The sequence below is a fragment of the Ailuropoda melanoleuca genome, chromosome 15 (assembly GCF_002007445.2).
Source record: "Ailuropoda melanoleuca isolate Jingjing chromosome 15, ASM200744v2, whole genome shotgun sequence".
In the NCBI taxonomy this organism is placed as follows: domain Eukaryota; kingdom Metazoa; phylum Chordata; class Mammalia; order Carnivora; family Ursidae; genus Ailuropoda; species Ailuropoda melanoleuca.
The window spans coordinates 3,405,987-3,430,458 of NC_048232.1; the positions used below are offsets into that span (position 1 = coordinate 3,405,987).

General features: G+C 47.0%; 1 long non-coding RNA gene across 2 annotated transcripts in view; it reads left to right on the forward strand.

The window, feature by feature from the left end:
• Positions 1 to 99: 99 nt before the first annotated feature.
• LOC117796415 overlaps positions 100 to 24,472 on the forward strand; it is a 32,632-nt gene continuing 8,259 nt past the window's right edge. Inside the window, exons 1-3 of one of the 2 annotated variants that reach the window (XR_004620913.1) lie at positions 100 to 318; positions 745 to 930; positions 16,163 to 16,361. This is a non-coding gene — a long non-coding RNA (uncharacterized LOC117796415). Of the gene's footprint in view, positions 319 to 744; positions 931 to 16,162; positions 16,362 to 24,472 lie in introns of those variants that run through there. The other variant, XR_004620912.1, reaches the window with a different exon arrangement.

Below are 24,472 nucleotides of genomic sequence, written 5' to 3' on the forward strand. Positions count from 1 at the left end.
CCAGCATGATATCTCTGTTGTTTGGTTTTGTCGATCTGATAAAGAGCCCGGAACACTGGGAGGCACACGGCTTCGGGTGGGGGGTTCTTCTAGAGGAAACAGAGTCCCGAGCACTTCAGCCTCCTTCCTGGAAGGTTCTCCAAGATTGATTTCGTGTGGTGCACAAACTGCCAGGAGTGGAGCAAACATGAGTTGGCTTCTAAGCAACACTGTTTGCTTGGGCCCTTTGCACAACTGGACCATGTGCATGACGGGGCCATTTGCACAACTGGGCTCTTTGCATGGCTGTGTACCTAGCGGTGCTTCTTCTCTGTTTTGGTAAGTGAACCTTTCTTTCTCTTGGAGTCATGGGCACACATGAGGAAACCTTGCAGCTCTGAGCCCCACGTCTCACACAAACCCTGGGCAGCCTGGTGGGCCATACCACCGTTCCCAAATCTGAAAGTGACATTGGGTTGCATGGATTAGCTGGTACCGAGGCACTTGCCTACTTGACCCTTCCCAGAGTCCTCGACTCCTGTGAAAGGCTCTGTGGAGTGTTGCCTGAGATGAGAGATTTCAGCATCAGTCCCCAGAGATGGAATTGTAACAGCAAGGGGCTTAGTGATTTCCCGCTCCCTATTTGTTATTGAAGAGTTTGGAAGTCAGCTTGGTGACCCGGGATCCATAAGCTCTAATAACATATCCTTCGTCTATGGAGTTTAAACACACAGTGTTGATTTTATTTCATTTGCCCTCCTTCAGGGTCATGGCCGAGGGTCTGCTCTTGGAGACAGCCCTGAGTTCCTACCTAATCTCTAATGTCTACTGGCGGCTTGACTCAACTTCTCTGCATGGCAGTTAGAAGCACGCTTCCTTTCCACGACTGGCTGGGGATTACATGAGATAATGTATGCTTAGCCCACAGTTCCAGACACAGCTCTGTTTAAGGTATGGTGACAAACCCAGCCTGACTCCCAGGCAGACTCTGCAGGTATGAAACGTGGGGTAACATTTACCAGCAGAATGCAGAGGCTTTTTTTCCCCGTTTCAGGGCTCGGGGGGGCAGTCATAGTGCTGGGCACGGAGGGCAGGTGAATTCCTGGAGGAGGAACGCTTGTTTCTCCCCCTCTATTTCTGTGTCTTCTCGGTTGTATAGACATCCATTCATACACTGGCTTTAAATGGCCTCAGACCGTAGGGGAGTCCCCATGTCCCCACTCTTGTGGTGCCTTCTTGGTCCTTGATGGCTAGCAGGTAGGAGGGCTTGGTGGCCTCTCCACGCAGTCGTCCTTGTGACCATGGTGCAAAGGCACACTGTCTTCCTTGATTTCGCTGATCACTTGTTTGTTTGGTTTTTTAATAAGATTGTTATTTATTTATTTGAGAGAGAGAAAAAGAGAAAGAGCAGGGGGAGGGGCAGAGGGAGAGAAGGAGAGAGAGATGAAAATCTCAAGCAGATTCCCCTCTGAGTGTGGAGTCCCATGAGGGACTCCATCTCACCGCCCCGAGATCATGACCTGAGCCAAAGCCAATTGGACGCCCAACCAACTGAGCCACCCAGGCACCCCACTTTCTTGGTTTTTATTGCTTCTAGAAATAGTCTTGGTTGGGACTAGGCACGTAGACAGACACACGTGGGCACATTCATACACACACACTCACACACACACACTCGAATGCAGAGATACAGATAAATTCACAGACATACTCACACAGAGGTGCATGCACACGTACACACACACACACTCACACACACAGCTAGACACAGAGACGCACCACTCACACAAGTACATACAGACACACACAGACAACTCAGAGGTCCACACATTCACAGATACACAAACACAGACACACAGACACACAAGAGTGAGGGTCTCCTGGCTGTATCGAAGCCAATTAATTCCTGGGCTGTGAAGAGTTTGTAGCTGACCCAAGCAAAGGACAGCCTGAATGAGTACCTTTAGGTTTCCTTAAGAATAAAGTATAGTATTGTTGTTATAAACAGATTCGGAAAAACATGCCAGGTTTCAAGAGTATTTTATTTATTTATTTATATTTATTTATTTATTTATTTATTTATTTTTTAAAGATTTTATTTATTTATGCAACAGAGACAGAGATAGAGACAGCCAGTGAGAGAGGGAACACAAGCAGGGGGAGTGGGAGAGGGAGAAGCAGGCTCGTAGCAGAGGAGCCTGATGTGGGGCTCAATCCCATAACGCCAGGATCACGCCCTGAGACGAAGGCAGATGCTTAACCGCCGTGCCACCCAGGCGCCCCTTTCGAGAGCATTTTAATGATTAATTGGAGAGACTGAGTAGGTAGCAAATATTTGGCTAGAATTATCCACCCTCAGACAGTGTCCGTGGAAGAAAAGCGTTGGAATGATGGGCTATTTATAACACTGTTTTAAAAGGTTACCTTGTTGAAATGCAACATCTCATTAGGAGTTAAATCCTGGAACCGGCTGGGAAAAAAGTGGTACTTGAAAATAACATGTTGTCAGGGTAGCGAGGAAATGCTACAGTGTGACTGTCTCTCTGTGAAGTGAGCATACGACCACAAGGACGGGATCTTCTGTGGTGAGAAATCCTGTCGCTCTCCTGAGCCCAGAAGCCCTTACAGACGGCGGAGCAGAGCGATGTTTCCTTAATGCTGTAAGGTAAAATACTACAGGACAGGGCACAAGAAAACATGTTCCTCTAAAAAGCAAATTGACGGAATCTGTCATTTTAGAAAGCTAAAATTATCGAGGACTCTTCATGTCTCGAGGAAAATAATGGAGAGGAAATGTCAGGCACTGCGGTTTTCCCGAATAGGCTTTTAGCTCATATACATCAGAAGTCAGTTTTTAGGAAAGTCAATTTTTCACACATTTACAGAAATAATTCGCTTCAGATCTGCAACGAAGGCTTGAAACCACATGCGTTTTTGAAACTGCCAATCCAGGATACTGTCTGGGGTTCCTTTTTTTTTTTTTTAAATACCTAAATTAGATCTATGCAGAATGTGGAAATAGCAGATAACAGGCAATGTGAAACTAATAAAGACAAAAATGTCAAAGGCGCTTTCTTTGAGCCCATCCCTCCCTCCAGACACAGTGAAGTGTCAGTGTGGAGGGGCGCTCCCCAAGGTCACAGGCAGCAATGAGCGAATCCTTTCAGAGAAGACATTAGGGGTCTTGGTTCACTATTTAAAACTATAAAACCGACAATTACAGACAGAAACTATTCATTCTGAGATTTAAGGTGGGGGAAAGCAGAACAAAACTAAAAAAGAGCCCGTGCCCTCCGACCGCTGGAGCAAAGGGCAGGGAACTGAGCCAGCGCAGTCCGGAGGGTCCCACAAGGGGGGGGGGACACGGGGGATCCTGGGGAAGGAGGCGGGAGGTGCAGGGACCACGCAGTGGTTCTGGCTCTGGTGTCTGTGCACGAAGAGGCCCGCCTGGAACCTTCCCAGGGCTCTCCTTCCAGGGTCTGTCTGCTGCATCCCGTTGTGGGAGATGTTCCTTAAAAGTACGTGGTGTGTAGGGCGAAGATTTTTCTGGATGGCCAGCACTTGACAAGAATGCCACACATCTGACTCTGTAGGCAGAGAAGCCTTTCTGTTTGAATCATTGAAAGGCTGGGTGGGGGAATTTGTGAGCATCTAATAATAGGATTTCAAAAATCCTTCTTTATTTATTTTGAGCACATTTCAGTTATAGAGGCATTGTTCTTGAATAGCCCATGCACTATAAACGTATTCGCAGTGTTCAGTAGGCAAAGAGCTTTCGTTGTATATATGGAAATGTATTTCAGTGTTTTCAGCATTTGTCCTGAAGTATATTTTTTATGTTGCCAATATACACTGTATAGATGCAAAGATTTAATGGACAAGGACAGACTTTATCGCAGCTCTGCTCAGAGTTAATGAATAAAAATTCTGAAATTAGTAATATCTAAAAACTCAGTCCCTTTGAATGTCTTAAATAGTTCCCCTGAGCGAGTGTAAGCTTCTAGTTAATAGCAATCATATTACTACTCTTTATTTTGTAGACGGTTTTACAAAGAATACCAAATACTAGAATCCATGCCCTTGAAAGTATTAAACTTATTTTTCCTTTCATTAAAAAAATACTTGTTTGATTCTGTTAGAATACCTGTGAAATCCATTTTGCAAGATTTTAACGATGAGATCTTGATTGAGCAAGTCTCTCCTAATTTCCTAGAAACCATTAATTAAAATTTCAAAGTATCAACCTCTGTGTTACATGTTCATCCAAAAAAAATGTATTATTTAGACAACAAACGCTGTTGCCTTGTGATAGGTTATTTTTTTTCAAGTGAGCCAACACCACGGAATAAAATATATGATCTGTCGTGGCTGACTCACTTCCTGTTTCAATAACAAGGATGTCATCTGCTAACTGCTAAGCGCCGCACTTTGTTACTGTGTGTGTGGCTTTCTGCGGACACGTTGCCAGAAAGTTCTTAGGGAAAATACACTCATCATTCTAATACCAAAAAAGAAACTTTCGGTGAGCAGTTTTGGCACGGTGTTGCCCATTGCCCTGTTGATTATTTGTGCTTGAACCAAAGCTTCCCTAATGGGAGCGAGAATGCTTGCCCTGCAGCGTGAAACGCTGCTGTAATTTTGCCCAGCGAAGTGGCCATGTCTTCCCGTCCTCCAAGTCCTGTCCCAAACGAGTAGAGGTTTCCCCCAAGATTGAGAGGTGTCCTCCAGCTGGTCGCCTGGCTTTGCTCGCAAGTGACCGCCGGACCTTGGACCTCCATTTCCACATTCGTGAAATGAGATGGTGTCAAATAGCATCATCTCCCCGGGATTCTTCCGGGGACAAACTCTGCGGCCCTTTGCCCGGAATCATGAAATCATATTGGCATGTGTCTGTGCGATCCGTGCCCGCCGCTCCCTGAATTTAGAAGCTGGCCCCCCAGAGGCGTCATGGGGCACATTTTAGGTGATTCACCTGTGTGAGTCAGTGCCGCACAGCCTTCAGGACAAGGCAGCCCTGGCCCCCGGGTGGGGGGGGGCGGGTGTTGGCTAGCATTTTTGCAAATCACTGCAGATCAGGGCTGGAGCGCTCTGACTGCCCCTGGGCGGTGGGCTGGAAGACATGGAACAGAGCTCCGAGGACAGGGCTGGTGGGGGGAGGAAGAGAATCGGTATGTCTAGTCCGACCATGTCTGAACTAGCATCCCGGGCTGTTTGGGGGCGTTAACGTGATTTGGGTCAGATGCGCAGTGCACCGAGACACATTCCAGGGCCCTCGCGGGCGGCCCCCTCGCTGACTCATGAGGTGTGATAGTGCCCGACGAGTAGGATGAAGCAAGGAGGGGAGCAGGGCTTCCTGCAGTGGCAAGGGAACTTCAGACACACACCCAGGCATGGTTTTGCCCCCTCCCCCATTTAAAATCTTGTTCCCTCTGTGGCAGCATCTGGGTACCAACCAGCTCTCTTTCAAAATCCCCGTAGAGAATTACACGACGACCGTGTGCGCTCTCAAGTGTGTGTTAAAAATTCATCTAAAGCCTCACTTTCAAGGCGTCATTAGGTTATAATAATTAACATCTTATTGACATTCAGTAGAAGTCTACACAAGCGTCTAAGGTGGGGGAAGGCATTCTGTAATTGCTAAGTCAATGTTTGCCCTCAGTTATAAAGAAGGAATACGGTGGGCACGACCCTGCTTTCCTGTCACCGGCTGCCCAAGGCGGCCTTGGTGTGCATGGTGTGTGAGCGCCGCTGGGTTGGATGGGCCTGCGCCCTCAGCCCGATGCACGTGCACCTGCAGGGTCCCTGTGTGCCTGGGATGAGGGCCAACCGGCCTCACTGTGACGGTGCTGTCGCTCGGGCCTCAGTCACGGGAGCACAGTTTAAGAACATGCTGCCATGGAAACTGCTGGAAAGATAGTCATCTTCTGTCCTTCTGCTAAAGCCTGAAGTTCCTAGGGGAGCCGTACGGTCCTGGGGACCTGGGCCCACAGTCTGTGATAGGCCATGGGCCATGGGCTCAGGTCCCAGTCAGACGCAATGTGGGAATGCAGAAGTGGATTGGGCTAATTTCAGGGTTTCAATCCATTCCGGAGTGACCTGGTCCATCTCTAGCATCTACAAGTCACTTGGATCTCTGGGTCCCCTGAAGACGCTAAGATACGCAAAGTCTACCCCCGAACTGCTTCCGCTTATCAGGAGCTTGTGGGCTGTCTATCGACTGGTGCTGGTCACCTCTTGCTTCTGCTCAAATTAAAGTGACAGGACAGGCATCTGTGGTCTCCCTCCATGCCCCATCCTGGGGGCTCGCTCCGAGTATCTTCGGGACATTGATCCTCCCGCAGCCAAGGGACAGGTGAGTCTCCGCAGCTGGCTCTCACTTTCCACGGTGTGGCCTCAAAGTCCCTCCGGCCTGAGCCCTACAGCTGGCCAGCTAGGTTGAACTCATCTAGATCTGAACCCTGCAGCCTACGCTCGGTAAAGGGCGGAAAATGTACCTCTTGTCTTTAGGCTCCTGTCTTGCCAGCTGCCCCCATCCCTGCCCCCCTTTGTGTTGCCACAGTGTCCCCTCCCTTCATCCAGCTTCTTCTTTCCAGCCACCCCCGCTTGCCTGGTCTTCCTCCCCTGCCTGCCTGTAGGCCCCTGGGTCTTAGGATTTGTTTGACAATCTGAAACGTAGAGTTCCCTCTGCACGACGGTCATCGGTTAGGGGTGGGTCAGGTAAGACTCTTTCCCAGACGGTCAGCTCACTCGTCCATCTGTGGTGTTCTAGAAGGAGCTTTCCAGCGGTGCGACCTCGAGCCAGTCTCCTCTGTAGCATGAGGACACGGAGACGGACTCCTCAGGGTCTCAGGGAGGGGACATGCCCAGTCTGCTGCTTGACGCAGGGCTGGTTCTCGGTGAGCATCACTTACCATCCCTCCTGGATCTCTGGAAGCAAACTCTTTAAAAGCTTTTCACAAAGATGGCTCTGCCCCGGGTGCTGTTGTTAGACGTTCTGATTTGTGGTTCTGAACTGTGTGCCGGGTGGCCTGCTTGCTTCTGCACCCCAAGTCCCCGCGCCCCTCGACAGTGGCAGGCCAGAATAGAGGGCCCTGGCACACAATTAGCAGCTGTTCCTGCTGCCGTGGTTATAACCCTGCTGCTATTTTAGGGCCTGTATCGTTCAGTCTGGGTTTCGTTTCCTTCACCAGCTAGTCTGGCAACTGCCTTGCTCTGAAAGGGTAGCTCTGTCACGGTCAGGGGCTCGTTGAGGGCCTCTGTCTGATTTTACTTAGTGAGATGTCAGTCACCCACAGAAGAAACACAGGGTGGGAGGACTTACACCCATTATCTTTCATTCAGAATGGTTTTAAAAATATCTTTTTAAACAAGAGAGAGATGTTAGAATGTTTTAAAATGTGTTTTCATATGTAAAGTTGGAAGAAATCAGACTTACACAGTGATATGAATTATTGGAGAAATTGTAAAGAACATTCTAGAATGTCTTAGGTATACATTACTCTGTGTGTGTGTGTGTGTGTGTGTGTGGGTTTGGGGGAATTCCTCATCTACTCCCCTGTTTTCTGAATGGGATGGCTCCTGGAATCCCAGGAAAGAGACTCTCCTTACATCCCTCGGAGAAGTCTGTCCATACACCTGTCCCTAAGAATATTAGCGTGTGATTATATAACAATTGAGGCAGGGGGAGTTTTGGCTGTGGGTGTTTCATACAAGGTGACACCACGTATTAAAAATGGCAAGATTCACTTCAGGCCCACGAGAGTCAGAATACTTTCATTCCGTGTTGTTCTGACGGCTAGAGGAGCAGGCAGCCTTGTGAGGACGATGGCAGGCCGGGAAGTGTGGAGATTCTCTGTGGAATTTTCTATGATCCAGAGATAGCCCTGAGGCTGATGCATGTAAATGCCGGAGAGGTTTGCCTCCCTGTCAAAACCGGTCGGCATAGTTAGCTGGGCTTCCAGCAAATACGCTCACAGGTGAGACAACCTTTGGCACCCAGCCCTTAACTTTCAGTTCAGAGGACGGTGAGTTCCCAGTACCGGGGAGTGGAAGCTGACGTCATCGAAAAGATATTGCCCTGCTTTGAAATCAGTAAGCGTGTCCAAAGTTCTCCAGCACACACACACACACACACACACACACACACACACACACCCTGGAAAATGTGTTTCTGAAGAGCCACGAGCAGCCTTTTGATCAACAGATGTTCCCCAAACAGAAAACAAACAAACCAACCAACCCAAGGACATGTATGTAGTTTCTTTTGAAGAACGCTCCACAGTGTGTACACGGGCATTCTAATCCTATTTTCACTTACGCTTTCCCGGAAGATGTTGCTGGGAGTGAAAACCAAAATTAGCTCTAGGCCAAGGGTGAATAATTTCGACAGCCGCTCTAAAATGGTTTTTGTATGTTTGGAGCCATATATGGGTGAAAGTAACTATTTCAACAGGAAGCAAAAAAAAAAAAAAAGAAAACTTTTTTACACACCAGAAAAATACTCAACTTCCATTTGTGGAAGAGGTCAGATTCCCAAGACTTGCTGAATGATACTCCAGGTAGTTTTAAAATTTGCTTTTATAAAATTTATTTGAAATGCTTCACCGACTTTCAGGGCCAAATCAGGAAACGTTGCTTCCACTAATTATTATTTAAGAGTTGGCTAGCATTGCTCTTCTGTATGTGTTCTCCTTTTCATAACCCAAAACCAGTGAACATTTAATTGAATTTTGATGATAATCTTAATAGCGCCATTCTACATTTACTCCTTAAAGCAATTTCATGTTTGTAAATTGCTTTTGCATTCCTTGTAGCTAGTTACATAACTTACTTCGCTCAAATAGTAAAATTAAATTCTTACTAATATGACGTGCTTTGGCTTTTCCAGGGTAAACACAAATATGTCAAGAAATGCACGGAGAGTGAACTCACGTGGACAGGGACTTACCAGTGTCTCTCCATAGCCTTTCTGCTAGACCACACATGGCCATCCTTACAGATCTGGGGGTGGGCATCCAAATAAGGTCCTGCAATGTAGCGCTTCCTAACCTGCTGTCAGGTTGACTTCGTCACCTAAACTCTCGTCAGCCAGCACCCTTGGTGGCCAGGTGGGGAGCTGGTTAGAGTCCAGAAATATAAGCCCCCAGTGTTTCCCAGCTGGTGAGGAAAGAAAACAATCCAGTGCACTGACCTCTCAACAAATAGGTACTGGGCATTTTTTGAGTAAGTAAAAGCTGGAAATCCCAAAGGATCTCACAGGACATAGAACCCAACAGGTTCGTGGTTCCGCTGGTGAGCACTGAGCACCTCGGTTCCCTTGTGCCGGGCATACGGCTGCTGTACCGACGAGTCTTAGCCCGTATTTCACTATCATTTTCCTCTAGATCCCTGGCTTGTGTCCTGGGTCGCCACTGTAATGCTTGCCATTCCTGCAGTAATTCTCAGTGCAGTATGGTATTTTAGGAAGACCAGAGAGCGTTCACATGGGGTCTTCGGGTGAGAAGACGACCCCTCCCCAAAACCCGGTCATGCCCAAGGCATTACTCTGCTCGGAGAGTACTTCCCATTCCTCAAACACCACGTGCTGTGGACGTTATGACAAATACATTTGTAGGCAGATTTGAAGAAGTGCTTTTTTCCTAAATCTAAAGCCTAGAGGGGTAAGAACTAGCATTTCTTTCTGTTTTTTGAAAGATCTAAAGACATGAGCTTTTTCCTTACAGTGGAGGCCTGAGATTCCTGCAGATCTCAAAGGTGGACCCACCAGGACACCTTCTCGAGAGTTTCGTGGGGCTCATGTACTGGTTCTCTCCTCTGCCCAGTTACACCGAGCACCGCAGAAAGACAGCACGGTCGTTGTTTGGACGATGACGGTGATTCCATGAGCACTCATGGCCATCCACCGTCCTTCCTAGCTTAGAACTCGTATCAGCAAATACCCCTGTAAGACATCTCTCTCCAGCTGCCACCTTCTACAAGTCACAGGCCACCGCACTGGGAAGCACAGTGTGTCTGCGTGTGCCTGGCTGAAGAGAATGAGCAGGTTGAAGAGTCCTCACCTGACCTCTCCTCCAGGAGCCTGCTGTGACTGGCCCCCCTCCCCCAGGCCGGCTTCCACACACCCATCAATCTCCTTTTCCATTCTGGCAGCTCTCTAAGGCAATGAAAGTAAAATGAAACTAGTAGTAATAACAGGAGTTGTATTTTGCTCTTGAACGTAGCCACCCCGTCCTCTCACAGACGCTTACGTGAGCCATCTTTCTGGACTGGTTTCAACCCTCACTGGGCTGTTTCTCCACACAAGTGGAAAATGTCCAGGATGGAGGCCATAGGTTGTCCTAGACAGTCTACCTCGGGGGTGAGATACTCAATCCTGACCGAGGTTTGGTTCTATGGCCCCACCTAACTGGTTTTTGTGTTTTTTGGAGACAGACTAAAATTCACTTACCTTCCTAAAAATATCTGAGGTTAAGACAGTGTGAGTTAATACGTTTCAATTGTTCAGGTGTCTGGGAAAAAAATGTCTGTACTCTATTGAGTTAAATCAGAGAAAAACATACTTTGATAGAGTCCTAAGTCAGAAATAAAAGGTAAATGTTCATGTTTCTAGTAAGGCTCTGTGGTGGTTTCCAACATGTCCCCAAGTGCTTTGATAATCCTTCTCTTGAGTGTGGGCTGGACTCAGTGACTCGCTTCTAATGGAGAGAACGTGTGAAGTGAGTTTGACTGCGTGTGTACCTGAGACCAGAAGGAGCACGGGCTCCTCTTTGAGTGTCCGGATCACTGGCCCTGGGGAGGCTGGCGGCACATGGTGAGGGGGCTGGTCCCCTGGGGGAGAGGCCGGTGCCCAGAGCCACGTGGGAAGACTGTCTTCAGTGTGGTTTCTCCGGCCTCCATCAAGGCTTCAAAGGATGACAGCCTCATCCAGCACCCTATGTGCAGGCCCCCCAGAGACCCCGAGTCAGCCCACCCAGCTCAGCCGCTCTGGGGTTCCTGAAGCAAGGACCATGAGGCACTAAATATTCACTGTCTCAAGCCACTAAGTTTGGGGGTGATGTCTTTCATGTCGGTAGATGTCTAAGATAGAAAGGGCCGCTGCCATTAAAATACAGAGCAGTGGACAGAAATCCTGGGAATTTGCCATTTCATTGCTTGGAGTGGACTTTTGGGGGTATTTTGGAAGGGCGTGCGCATGAATTTATCTTATATTGACTTATCTACCTGCACACTCCCCCTCGGTAGTCTCACTGTTTACCGGCAGGAAGGGCATATTTCCGGTCTAGGCAGTTTTCAGAGACACCAAGTTTCTTGCATGGTTGAGGATGGAGAGATAACTTACTCGTATCTCTGCAGCCATAGGCACAAGCCAAAAACAAATAAAATGTATTACTGTTGCACGTGGAAGAATTCAGAGGAAGACAGAAGCCATCTATTTTAAATATAAATCATTCAAAATGTAGTAAGTCAGTAAGAAAGGGAAGTGTCGGATACATTCTTGGTTCATTCTTCCACTTGCTCCAAGCCACCCTTTGCTGATCCTCATTCAGTTTTTGATTCTGTGTTGTTGAGATCGTTTGAGCAGATAGGACCTAATGGCCAGAGAGATCGCATATTAGCAACACAGAAAGGACAGACGCAGGGGCTTCTGGCCGTGGCCTCCCGGCCAACAACCCCACATCTACCACCGCTCTGAGTGTGAAGGATGGAACTGGGGGTGATAGAGGTGTGGGGTGGTGCAAGGAATTTCAGGGCCCAATTTTTAAAAAACTAGATATTAATACCTATTCAGGGGGCGCCTGGGTGGCACAGCGGTTAAGCGTCTGCCTTCGGCTCAGGGCGTGATCCCGGCGTTGTGGGATCGAGCCCCACATCAGGCTCCTCTGCTATGAGCCTGCTTCTTCCTCTCCCACTCCCACTCCTCCTGCTTGTGTTCCCTCTCTCACTGGCTGTCTCTATCTCTGTCAAATAAATAAATAAAATCTTAAAAAAAAACAACCTACTCAGGGTCGAAAAATTAAGAAATATAGATAAGCAAAAGGAAGATAATGCAAATTACCCATAATCACACAACTGAGTGGCGGGTGTTGTTGGCCTGCCCAGCCCAGTCGCTGGTTGGGCGCAGAGGGCAGTGGAGGTCGGGCTGGGGGTTACCTTTCTCTCTGGACAGAGGGACGTGTAAGCCTAGGGGAAGCTCTGACCTCCCTCCGAGTTTTAGCACACGTACGACCTGCTTCATCTTCACTCGTCTGTGTTTATCCTCCTACTCGCACAGTCGTACGTGTGTTTAACTTATCGAGATAAATAACAGTCCCCGTAGTGTTTGGGAACCTGCCATATATCTGTAAGAATATATTAGGTGTGCTATTCTGTATCATTGGATATCTACTTTTCTCATTATAACAGCCACATAATAAAACATTGTATAAACATAGAGCCGGCTTGCAGTGACTACCCCTGGAGCTAATAGTGGGAAGGCCCAGATTCAAGGTGTTGGATCAGGAAGAGACAGATTTTTAGGACTTTGGATATATTTCATCAAATATTTTCGCAAAAGTGATACCAAATGGCATTCCCATCGGCTATGTTGAGGAGTGGACATACCGTGTAAATTTTGTGAATCTACTGGCATTTAATGATTAAGCATTTGGTCCAAGCTTTAGACATTTGAAAGAGCATACACACAGTGGTCACGCAAGCCCCTCCTTCCCACGGTTAGATAGAAACCTCCTTTGTTGGAATTAAAAGATGCTCCTATCTCGTTTGGTATTGTTCGTGCTTTATATGTGAGGGAAACTGAGGCTTGCAGAAATCAGGTAAACCTCCAAATCACAGGACTAGTAATTTTCAAAGCGAGAATTCAAAGCTAAGGTGGGTTGGCTCCCCAGCCCAGGAACCTAACTTACTTCCCACTGTTTCTTGTCTCTGACGTTTTCCTGCCCCCAGGAGACCCCAGGACCCACTTAGCGTTCCTGAGTACAAACCTGACCCACCTGCTGTTTCTGATGATTATGGAAGCTCCGACCATTTGATTTGGTTCTATTAGCCAGATTGACACGAGCACTCAAAACATCATGGCTGTATTCCTTTTTAATGCATGGTGCATCAGAGGCCCCTGAATGAGAACACTCGCCAGGGCTTCAGGAGTGAAATCTGTAGTCTGTTTCTTGCTGTGATTTTTGGTACATATTTTAGACATACCAGGACGTGCTGTAACGGGCTTTCCATGACTAAGTCTTCTCTCTCGCTACAAGAGAGTCACATGTGTAACAGAGGAATAGATGTGTCTCCTTTGTTTTCTTCTCTGGTTTTGCAAATATACAGACGTAAAAAAAAAAAACTATTTTAAAAGCATCTACGAACCTGGTTTTTAGTACATGCCTCCTCACTTGTGTGCAGTGTTCATCACGTGGTGAGAAAGGCACATCCGTGTGAGTTTCATGAGAATGGGCCAGTGATCACTCCCAGAAGACTGAAACGACTTAGTGTTATTACACCTCCAAAAAGATGCAGCCCCCAAGCTGTAACCATCGGGATAAAAAGGCGACCCCAATCCTGCAACATATCACTCTGACGCTGACGCTACATGACATGTGCTTGTAGAATTAAAACCAGGGGTGTGTTGACACTTTCTGGGAACAGGACTTAATCTGTTATCTTTACTTTCTTTCTCCCAAATTCCCAAGTCTCTTTAAAAGAGATCCAGGAAGCTGGGTGTCACCAGGACCCCTCTTCTCGTGGCTCTGGAGTCCTCTCCGTCCAGACGATGCACCAGCTGTCCTCCTTTGTCTGATTCTGTTCAGGATGTAAACCGTGCTGTCACTCCTGCTCTGGATCGAGGGACCGACACTCTCGGCAACTTCAAACAATGGTTTTATTTTTTCTTGTGACTTTGTGGGCCAGAGATTTGGGAATGGCTCAAGCACGCAGTTCTTCTGGGGGTTCCTCATACAATTGCAGTCAGACACATTGGCAAGGCTGCTGTCCCTGAAGGCCAACTGGGCTGGAGGTTGCTGACGGCTGAGTCCCATGGGCGGAGTCTGGTGCTGCCTGCGGGCTGGGAGCACAGCCGGGACTGCCCACGGGAGCACCTACAGGTGACCTCTCAGAATGGCGGTCTCCGGGCAGTTGGACGTCACGTGTGCAGCCAGCTTCCCAGGGTGAGCGTTGCAAGCAAACATCAGAGCCGCTCAGCCTTCTCTGACCTAGCTGTGCAAGTCCTATGAGAGCACATCGTCACAAGCTGTTGGTCGAAGCCCCCACACATCCAGCCAAAGTCAAAGGGAAAGGACACAGACCTCCCCCTCTTTACAGGGGGAGGTGATCCAAGAATTTGGAGCCATTTTGTCAAAATAGCCCCAATCAATACTGTGTTATGCACTTCCCAAATTCAATAATACATTTTTTGAGTGACCAGACTGACATATTTATACATCATTACACTTTGTGTTTTCTTTTTTTTTCTTTTTATATTTTTAACTTAAATTCAGCTAGCCGACAAATAGTACATCATATGCTTTGTGTTTTCATTGGCCTGTTTAGCCATAACAGAATACGGCACTTGTAGGAATTCTGCTCACAGAATCATCCCACATTAGACTCCTGAAGTGACAGACACGGCAGATTGGGGGTCAGCATTTGTTAATTGCAATTAAATTTTACGTGGGATGTTTCTGACTGCAAATATAAATCCTCCCGTAGATTAGCTCTGGGGAAAATTTTCATGATGACCTAGACCCATTTATCTATTGGGGTGTAGGCATTGAGGTAGGATTTGCCAGCCTTCCACATCTCATGAATCTGCTGAAGAGGGTTCCACGCCCCGTTCCTGTCCTGGGTTGTAAAGAAGGTCTGAAACAGAAGGCAGGTATTGACTGCTCTCTGTCCTTCTCCGAGAGCAGAGAAGGAGAAAACGGGGGAGTCTTAACGTCACCAGCACGCTGTGCTTTACGCTGAGCTTTCCGTTTGGGAGCCAAGCGCAGGTGCCTCTGTGTGAAGAATCCTGTTTTCCAGGAAGCACATAGGAAAAACAACAGAGCTCAAGTAGGCAAAGGGAAAACACAGTTTGGGTGGACTTCTGACCCACAAGAAGGTTCATTCATGTTTGCATTAAGCATGGTCCCAGCCCCAAGCCAAGCTGCCAACCCATAAGATCTCCAAGGTAGCTGAGGCCACTGTGGCATCACTTCCCCTTCTAGAACTCTCTCCCTGCCAAGTGCAGGAACGAATCCAAACTCACCAAATGGAAACCAGAAGCTGAACATGCAGGGGACTTCATTCTTTCTCACCCCTCTTTGTCTGTGGTCTTGAGGTCTCTGGTCATAAAAAAGGAACTGTTGCCCTCAGAAATTAGGGCACCCATCTGTAAACATAGCACTAGGTAACAGCTTCCACTGGCAGTGAAAGAATACGGATTCATGGGAATTTTACTTGGTTAGGGAAAAGCTCCCTCGCCCACTAGGAAGGACCCTTGGGTGATACCAGGAGCACATCAATTCATAATCCAGAAGGCACCTGCATGGGAGCATTGCTGCAACGTATCACACACCCTGTCTCACGTCCTTGCTTACGAACTTCGGCACGATTGCCACCAAAGTTCCTTTTGGAGCGTATGCACGTTCAGGGTAAATACATTCTACAGCTCATCATTATCCCTTAAAAATATTTACTTCCTACTCTGCAGCTCAGTTTGTAGAAAGAAGAAGGGATAGCCCTGGGCTGGGTTTCTTGAAAAGGTCTAGTGAGTGAAGGCTTGAAAGGGTAGAGAAAGGTATTCTATCAGATCTAAAGTAGACAGCACACGTTCAATTCATATCCTGCCCGTGAAGCTACTGCCCTAATGTTCAGCTGGAAGACCACTGGGACATTGCTCTTCCTTCTTCTTTTACTGAAATATAATTGACACACAATGTTACAGTAGCTTGAGGTCTACGATGTAGTGACTCCACAATGCTATGTATTACTCAGTGCTCACCATGATAAATGCAGTCCCCATGCAATGTTACTAGAGTCTTACTGGTGGTATTCCCTATGCGGTACTTTTCACCTCCGTGACTTACTAATTTTATAACTGGAAGTTTGTACCTCTTACTCCCGATTACCTGTTCACCCCTCCCCTCCCTTCTGGCAACCACTAGTTTGAGCTCTGTATTTAAGAATCTGTTTGTTGATGTGTGTTGTTTTTCAGATTCCACATATAAATGAAATCACATGGCATTTGCTTTGCCCTGTCTGACTTATTTCACTTAGCATTATACCTTCTGAGCCCACCTGTGTTGTCACGAATGGCAAGAGAGATGCATTCATCGGTGAAAATAAACCCATGCTTCTATGATCAATTAATCTATGACAAAGGAGGCAAGAATATACAATGAGGAAAAGACAGTCTTTTCAATAAATGGTGTCGAGAAAACCGGACCGCGACATGCAAAAGAATGAAACTTGACTGCTTTCGTACACCATACACAAAAATAAACTCAAAATAGGTTCAGGACCTCAATGTGAGACCTGAAGCCATAAAACTCCTGAAAGAAAACACAGGCAGTAATCTCTTGGACATCAGCCTTAGGAACATACTTACGAATATGTCTCCTCAGGCAAGGGAAACAAAAGCAAAAATAAACTGTTGGGGCTACACCAAAATAAAAAGCTTCTGCACAGTGAAGGAAACCACCAAAACAAAACAAGGCAACTCATTGAATAGGACAAGATATTTGCAAATGATATAGTCAATAAGGGGTTAATATCCAAAATATATTAATAACTCATGCAACCCAACACCAAGAAAATAATTGATTAAAAAATGGGCAGAGGACCTACATAGACAATTTTCCAAAGAAGACATCCAGATGGCCAACAGACACATGAAAAGTTGCTCAACTTCACTCATCATCAGGGAAATGCGAATCAAAACCACAAGGAGACATCACCTCACACCTGTCAGAGCAGCTAGTATCAAAAAGGCAAGAAATAACAGGTGCTGGCGAGGATGTGCAGAGAAAGGAACCCTCGTGCACTGCTGGTGGGAATGCCAACTGCTGCAGCCACCGTGGAAACCAGAATGGACATTCATCAAAAAATTAAAAATGGAATCACCGCAATACTACTGGGTATCTACCCCCAAAATACAGGAGCACTAATTTGAAAAGAGATGTGCACCCTTGTGTTTATGCGGCATTAAGTACAGTAGCCATGACACGGAAGCCACCCAAGGGCCCATCAACAGATGAGTGGATGAAGATGTGGGGTTTACGCACAATGGAATACACTCAGCCATGAAAAGGAGTGACATTGTTACTCTTACTTCTTAATTGACTGGAATCTATCAAACTTGCACCTTTGTTGAGAAGTACTGAGAAATGTTATTGATCACAGCTAATTGTGTTTGAGAAAATTGTTCATTGACATCACCACGTGTAAGGACTGTCTCTGCACGAAGCTGATCCCAAGTCCGGTCAGTTACCCTCATCGGACGCAACCTTCCACACTTGGCTCCGGCACAGCAAACCGTGGCAGCAACAGGCTGGTTACTTGTGGTTCAAAGCACATGGGAGAGTCGTGAGCTGCCCAAGAGCAGCCTGGGGCTTCCAGGGCTGATGTGGTGAGGCCGCGAGCTGGCTTTGTGATGTGAGTACGCTGGGCACTCCCGCAGCTGGAGAGCAGAAGCCGCCGATCCTTGTGACTTTTCCACAGAATTCTCTGCAGGGCTCTGCTCTTTCTGGAGTTCCTAAGAAAGGCCCACTCAGATGCCCACTGCCTGGCTCCAGAGGTCATAGCTTCCACTGGCAACCTGAACCCACAGCATTAGGGACCCCCTCAGGGACGGAGAAGGTATAATACTCAGCAAAATGTCCCATTCTACCGAACAGTCCCTTGCCAGAGGAGAACACCCAGTGTAAATCCAGACATGCCGTGGCATTACTTTGCAGCTAGAGAAATCATGTTGTCAGTGGGGCACGTGGCTTGGTCTGTGGGTATTTGGTGGCAAAGAAAGGAAACTGCTCAAAGTATGTCAAAAGAAGCCAACAGACTAGCTAACAGAAGTTGGAAATGGAAGATACGGGGAGAGCTCTTGGCCTCATGAGAGATTGGACCTGGGTTCCCAGAAGCTGTGCGGAGCCCGGGCAGCATCCCTCCCTCAGAGCCCATGGGGTTCACAGAGCACATCCTGTTCAGAAACCCAACGACCGTGCCTCGAGATGTGCCTGCTTCTTTCCATAGGTCCTTGGACTTCAATTAGACAGGCCTGATTTTTCCCATAGAAGTGTGTGTGTGCATGCATACCGCACACACGTGTGCACGCTGCATTTCTAAGTAAGAATTTGATTGTCTGCTGAGGTGTATTTGATGCTCTTGCTCTGACATGTAAACCGTCAGCAGGTGGCTTTCCCTCTGTGACATGGGAGGGAAAACCTTCATCCTGGTCCACAAACCTTCCACCTAGGGCAAGATCGTGCTGAATCCTGCGATCATTAGCTCCTACCTTTGATTTTGATACCGTTTCCTTCCATGTATGTATATTTCTAAAAAACATACGTTTTAATTTGTCGGTGTTCTTTAAACTTAATAAAAAGAGTACCAGGTGGTATATAATCAGAAACTTAACGTTTTCAGCAGATATTATATCATTAAAATTTATATGGTGATTTCTGATGTCAAGTGTTAGACATTCATGTGATGGTTGCTGGAAGATGGCCCACTGATAGTTTCCCACAAGTTAAACTGGATGCTTTGTCCAGCATCTACTAGGTTAAATCTTTTTATTTTTTTAATGAATGGAATTTGAATTCCGTTAAAGTTTCCAGCATCTGTTTGATGAAGCAGAAATACCTGGTAGGGAAATGTCCCGAATGTGCCATGGGAGTGGTGCAAAACCTATCAGGCGCTGAGCAAAAGAAACCAGACCCAAGAGAGACACAGTGTGTGATTCCGTTTCAAGGAGATGGGCATGCGGATGTGTTCACAGAGATGCTCGGTGCGGCTGTGGGCATGGTCGCGCAGGTGCACGCAGTAGCTGGAAGTCATCACTGAACCCTCACAACAGGGGCACTTTAGCGTATGCAAATCACAGGTCAGTAACGCTGATTTAAAAACCATTGACTGTTTCTTGCGCTTATCCTGGTGATTGAATGAGATGAGGCTTGCAAGGTCTGGGGCCGGGGACGCAGTCCTTTTGGCCACAGTCTTTCATCACTGCTGCTGTCTTCCTGTTCACACAGCTACGCTCGGGAAGTTGGCTTTGGAGGGAGGTGGGTGGGAAAGGCAGCGATTGCCCTGCTGATGGGCTGGGGTTTAACCTGGGCAGGCCGTCGGCAGCTGTGATGAGAAAGTCCTTGTCCTTCAGGAGCGTGGTCCCTGCCTCGCATACTCCAAGTCCAGATGGTTCCACTCGATCTCCTCCAACGCACATCTACAAGACTCATTCTGATACCCCCCGGGTTGTGGGGTGTCATCGGAAATGTGAGGTCAGGAAGGTAAGACCCCTGGGGTTAAAGCCTTGCAGGGCCCCCACTGCTATTTCTGTGTCCCCCAGATGCCCGGGCACATCAGTGGTCTGTGCACATGCTTGTGAATGAATCAGTGACCGAGTGAGCAAGAACTTCACCCCTTTTGAGCTTTTCTATTTCTCTCTCAGTAAAATGACGTTACCTCCTTTGCTTGCGTGCTAAGCCTATAGGTTCCAAAACTTTTTATTTCTGGAAAAATAGATTTCCAGCATAGGATATTTCCATTTTTTCCAGCTTTATTGGGTGACGATTGACAAACAAAACGTGTGTGTGTTTCAGGTACACGATGCGATGTTTTGATATATGTTGTGAAATGAACACTGCAATCAAGCTAACTAACACATCCATCGCCTCCTATAGTTACCGCTGTGTGTGTGTGTGTGTGTGTGTGTGTGTGTGTGTGTGTCATGGGGACACCTGAGATTTACTCACAAAGTGACTTTCAAGTGTACAATACAGTATTATTAACTATAGTCACCACACTGTACCTGAGATCCCCAGATCGGTCCCATTTCCACATAGGAGTCACATGATTCAGTGTTTGTCTCTCTGTGTCTGGCTTATCTCATGAGGCCTAATGTCCTCCAAGTCCGTCCACGTTGTTGCGAATGGCAGGATTTCCTTCTTTTTAAGGTTGAGACAATATTCCATTGCCACTTTAATTCATATCACTCATAGATGTTGGCATTATGCATTCCCATCTAAAATCACCGTTAATCCTTAGGCCATGCCTACAAACTTCTCATGGCAGAAAATTTTCTTGTTGAGAGAAAGACCAGCAATCGCATTACCAGAAGGAACTGAATTCCTGGCTAAGGAACCGATCATTGTGCCCTGACCTCACCGTGGACCGGAGTCCGGAGGGGGCTGATTTGGGCTTAGGCTCTCTGTAGATCCTGGGTCAATCCAGGAATTCTGTTTCATGAACCGTCATGATGCTTCCCATTGAAATGTACTCTTCTAAACACCACTGTGGGGAATTCACAAAATGCACATTTAGCCTATACATTCAATAAATAAGAAGATGTTTTTCTCATGACTAATCTTTGAACACTGCCCAAGAACACATTCAAACACTCCAAAGTACAGATGCTGACATGCTGTTTTTGTAAGTCAGCTTCCTTTTTGAAGGCTCCCAGTGACAGGCACATGAACACACCGAGTCAGGAAGCACACACTCCGCGAGGCATGAGTCATACAGCAAATGAGTTCAAACTCACATGCAGATACATCACCGCCCCGGTGTTTAGTGTAAGCATGATATGACCTTCTAATACTTAGGCAGGTGGTGATTCTGCAATGTTGTGTTGCCTTCCGCATTTATTGTCCTTTACAAAAACCGTGCGCTTGTTTCAAGAGTTCCATGAAAGGAATCTGAGCGTGGCATCCCTTTCCGAAGAATCGATGCGCGTCATCTAGCTGTCAGCTTAGGGGGACGACCCCTTGTTTCTAAGACTTGCCCTCAGAGATGGCGCAGATGCCAACCGCTGGAACTAACTGAGAATATACCGGCCTCTCCCCCACCTCAAAACAAACAGACAAACAAGGCATCGTCTTTCTTTGAGCACATCAGGTTTTCTCTGTGATGTGAGGTTGTTTGAATGCCCCGTGTGTTTCTGGTGTGGCATTATCTGAATTTCCCATCCATCTCTCTCTTAAGCAGCCTCTCTGTTCCTTGATCTACATTTGGTCAATTAAGGTAAACCCAGTGTTCAGTGTGAATTACCACTACAAGACCCTTATTCGTGGCACTGTTACAAGACTGAGACATATGAAAGAAAATCACATCAATCAAGCTTAATATCATATTGTAGGAAGCACACCCAGCATTATGATTCCCTTTCCCGATAGCCTGGCATGATGTTATTTCTCTTTCTAAAAACACCATTTCTTTTGTGTGGGCCTTTGTGTAAAGCGCAGGAGTGCTAAGCACTGTTATTTTAATCAGACTTGGTTTCTGGGAAATTCAGCTATTCCCCCCCCCCCCCCCCCGCCGCCCCGTTTATCAAGGTGGTGATGGAGGCCTATCAGCCACACGGATTAGATTGTTGGTCAAACTGCATGAGATCAAGCGAGAGCTGCTCCCTGTGATCTTCAAAGAGGAAGAAAGTCTAGATGAAAAGTGGAGGCATCCTGGTGATAACAGCCAGCCACGTAATTGAGAAATTAGGTTGCGATGAAGAGTCTTAACAGATACTGAGACTTAATCTTTCGTCTGTAACCCGTTTGATGGGCACTAACTTAAGTTAGGAAAGTCTCGGCATCTCAAAGGGAATAACTTTGGTTCATCTTTTCCATATTGATTTCTTTTTTCTAGGTTATGACATGGAGATTTTTGGGAATGAACATGAAATGTTCGATTACAATTATCAAGGTGCTTTCAGCCTCTTTGTCTTACTGATATGCCCAAGAGCAGTGAGGACTTTTAAGAGGTAGTCATGTCTCCTTGAGACAGAAGGGGATACAGAACTTAATGAAGTTTAAGTGACTTCCTTGGGGCCAGTGACTAGTGAGGTATGGATTTGGGGCTGGATCAATTTCACGTGGCAATTCTCTCTTCTCTGAGCAGCACACAGCACCAACAGTTGCAAAGCATATATTCTGCTTGCTGTGCACTACTGGAAGAAAAGGCAATTTCTTTTTGACTTTAGCATATTAAGAAAATAATTTTTTGAAGTATATACTTAATAGTATTGTCTCCATGACTTTATAAATCTATCTAACGGTCCTGGGATCCAGGTCACAACTTTGTATACTGAAGTATTGTGCATGGAAACAATATCCAAATTACTCATCTAATATATTCAGATTTTGGGGGGTCAGTGTTACAACAATTCTGAACATGGTGACGTAAAAACTGGAATTGTTCAGCTAAGGTGGAAATATTTCCAGAAAGAGTCTGAAGCGTAGCTCTCACAGCTTCTTCCCCAGAGCCTACTTTCACCAGAGATCTCCAACCTCTTGGAAGGCATCTGGCTAAAAACTCAGTATTTTTGTTTATGACTTTTCTGTTTGTTTGTTTAGGCGTACGATGAATACTTACTCGGTATGACGGCAGGCTCTTAGATATGGAGGCGGAGGCTTCTTTAAGGAAAAAAGCTGTAGTTAAGAAAAAATAGTAGGTGAAAGGCATGTGCATCAACAAAGACCTACAGGAAAGCTATAAAATAATTTAAATAGACTGTATTTTTGTATGTCATCGTGGGTGGTTCCCAACACCATGTTGGTGTTCGATCCCCAAGCAACAAAAAATAACTTGGGAGAGGAAATCGGACTGTGAGTACACTTTTATTTAGGACGGATGGGAAAGGACGCACGGCTGGAATGGTATGTCCAGAGCCCAGGAGCAGAATTCCCCAGCCATGAGGTCACAGGGGAGCCTCTGCTCTGGAAATAAGGTATCTGTTACTTGGGGGAGGGAGGAGGTGGTAGTGCGTATGCCACAAATGTTGGAACACAGTCCAAGTAACCGGACTTCAGTAGACCGTTACCCTCAGGGTCCTCAGGACCATTCAGTTGACCTTAAAGCCAAGGGTTTGAATAACGCCGATCGAGTCTTGGAGAAAACCTGCGAACTGGCAGTTTTCTGGAGTGGAATGAAGACACTGCCCATTTTACAGCATCTCCAGGCAGAGAAGTGTCCTTAGCTGGGGTGGGGATTCCTTTTTAAAACTTAAAAGCATAGAATAGAGTCATTTAATGATCGGGAGATCACAGCAAGTCAGCTGGAGATGCAGTAGATTTATGTGAACAGCGGGTTTCGGAGAGGGCCGAGGTCCCGAGCGGCCACCTCACGTAGCCTCGTGCTCAGGACCACGTTGGTAATGAGGCTGCCGGCGTCAGGTGCGTCACCGCGCGGTGGGTAAGAGGCCGCTGAAATACAGAGATAGAGGTTGTCCGTTAACTTGACCCTTCCAGAACTATGTAAGTCACGCACGGCAGAGGTCATACCTGGCTTGCTCACAACTGAAAGTCACACACAGGGAGACAGCTCCTCATGCAGGAGGGGCCACGGCATGTGGTGTTCTGTTGTTGCTATTTGTTCGTAGGTTTAAGTAGCTCTAAGCACAAGGTGGGGCTTGAGCTCATGACCCTGAGATCAAGAGTCACATCTGTGCCTTCTGGGCTCCCCCAGGGCATTTGGTTTTGATTCTCACTGTTGCCTCCTCTCTGTGAGCTGGTGGTCACTGGTGGAGGATGGCCTCCGCGGGACACATGTATAAGCCATCGGCCAGGGGACTGGTTCAAGCTCTCGGGTCTAGTTACGAACACACTGGCGGTGAGGTGCCTTCCGTTACTCCTAGTGGTCCCACTGGGCTGCCTTGTCAATGTCAGTGGCTCCTAGTTTTTCTAGTTCAAGTGTCGCTCAAGACCAGGCTAGAATATTAGGAAGATATCCCAGGAGTTGGGTGGTCTCAGATTTGGAAATCTCTGTAATGTGTCTGTGGAATTACAAAGCCCCTGTGAAACCAGAATATTCTGGAGGGTTCCTGACCCTCTCAAGAGACTGGGCCCAAGTTACGTAGGCCAGATTCACTTTCAAGAGTATTTCTGAGGGTTGACCCCAGCGTTGGCTGGAAGAATGTGCCTTCACCCAGGGCCTGGCCAGCTTTGGCTCCAGGTCGTGCTTCCCTGGAGGCTTGGTGTCACAGAACCTACAAAATCAGACAAAACCCCACAGGCCCGATGACACCGGCTCCTGCCCTAACAGGACCCTGACCAATAAAGGATGCTTGAAACCCACTGCTGTTATTTTGATGACAATAATGAAGAAGAGGAGAAAGGGGGAATCTGTCAGCGACCACATGTAAGCATGGGGCATTAACAAAGGTTTTAAAAAGGTCTGTGGCTTGAGCTGACCGCGGGAGGAGTAATTGCGTGGCTCCCTCTTAGAAAGCACAGTCCTTTCCTTAGGAGCATAGCGATGCCCGACGGTTTCTTCCCCTCTCCACCCTCCCCACCTCAACGCACACGTTAAAACTCCCGTCTGA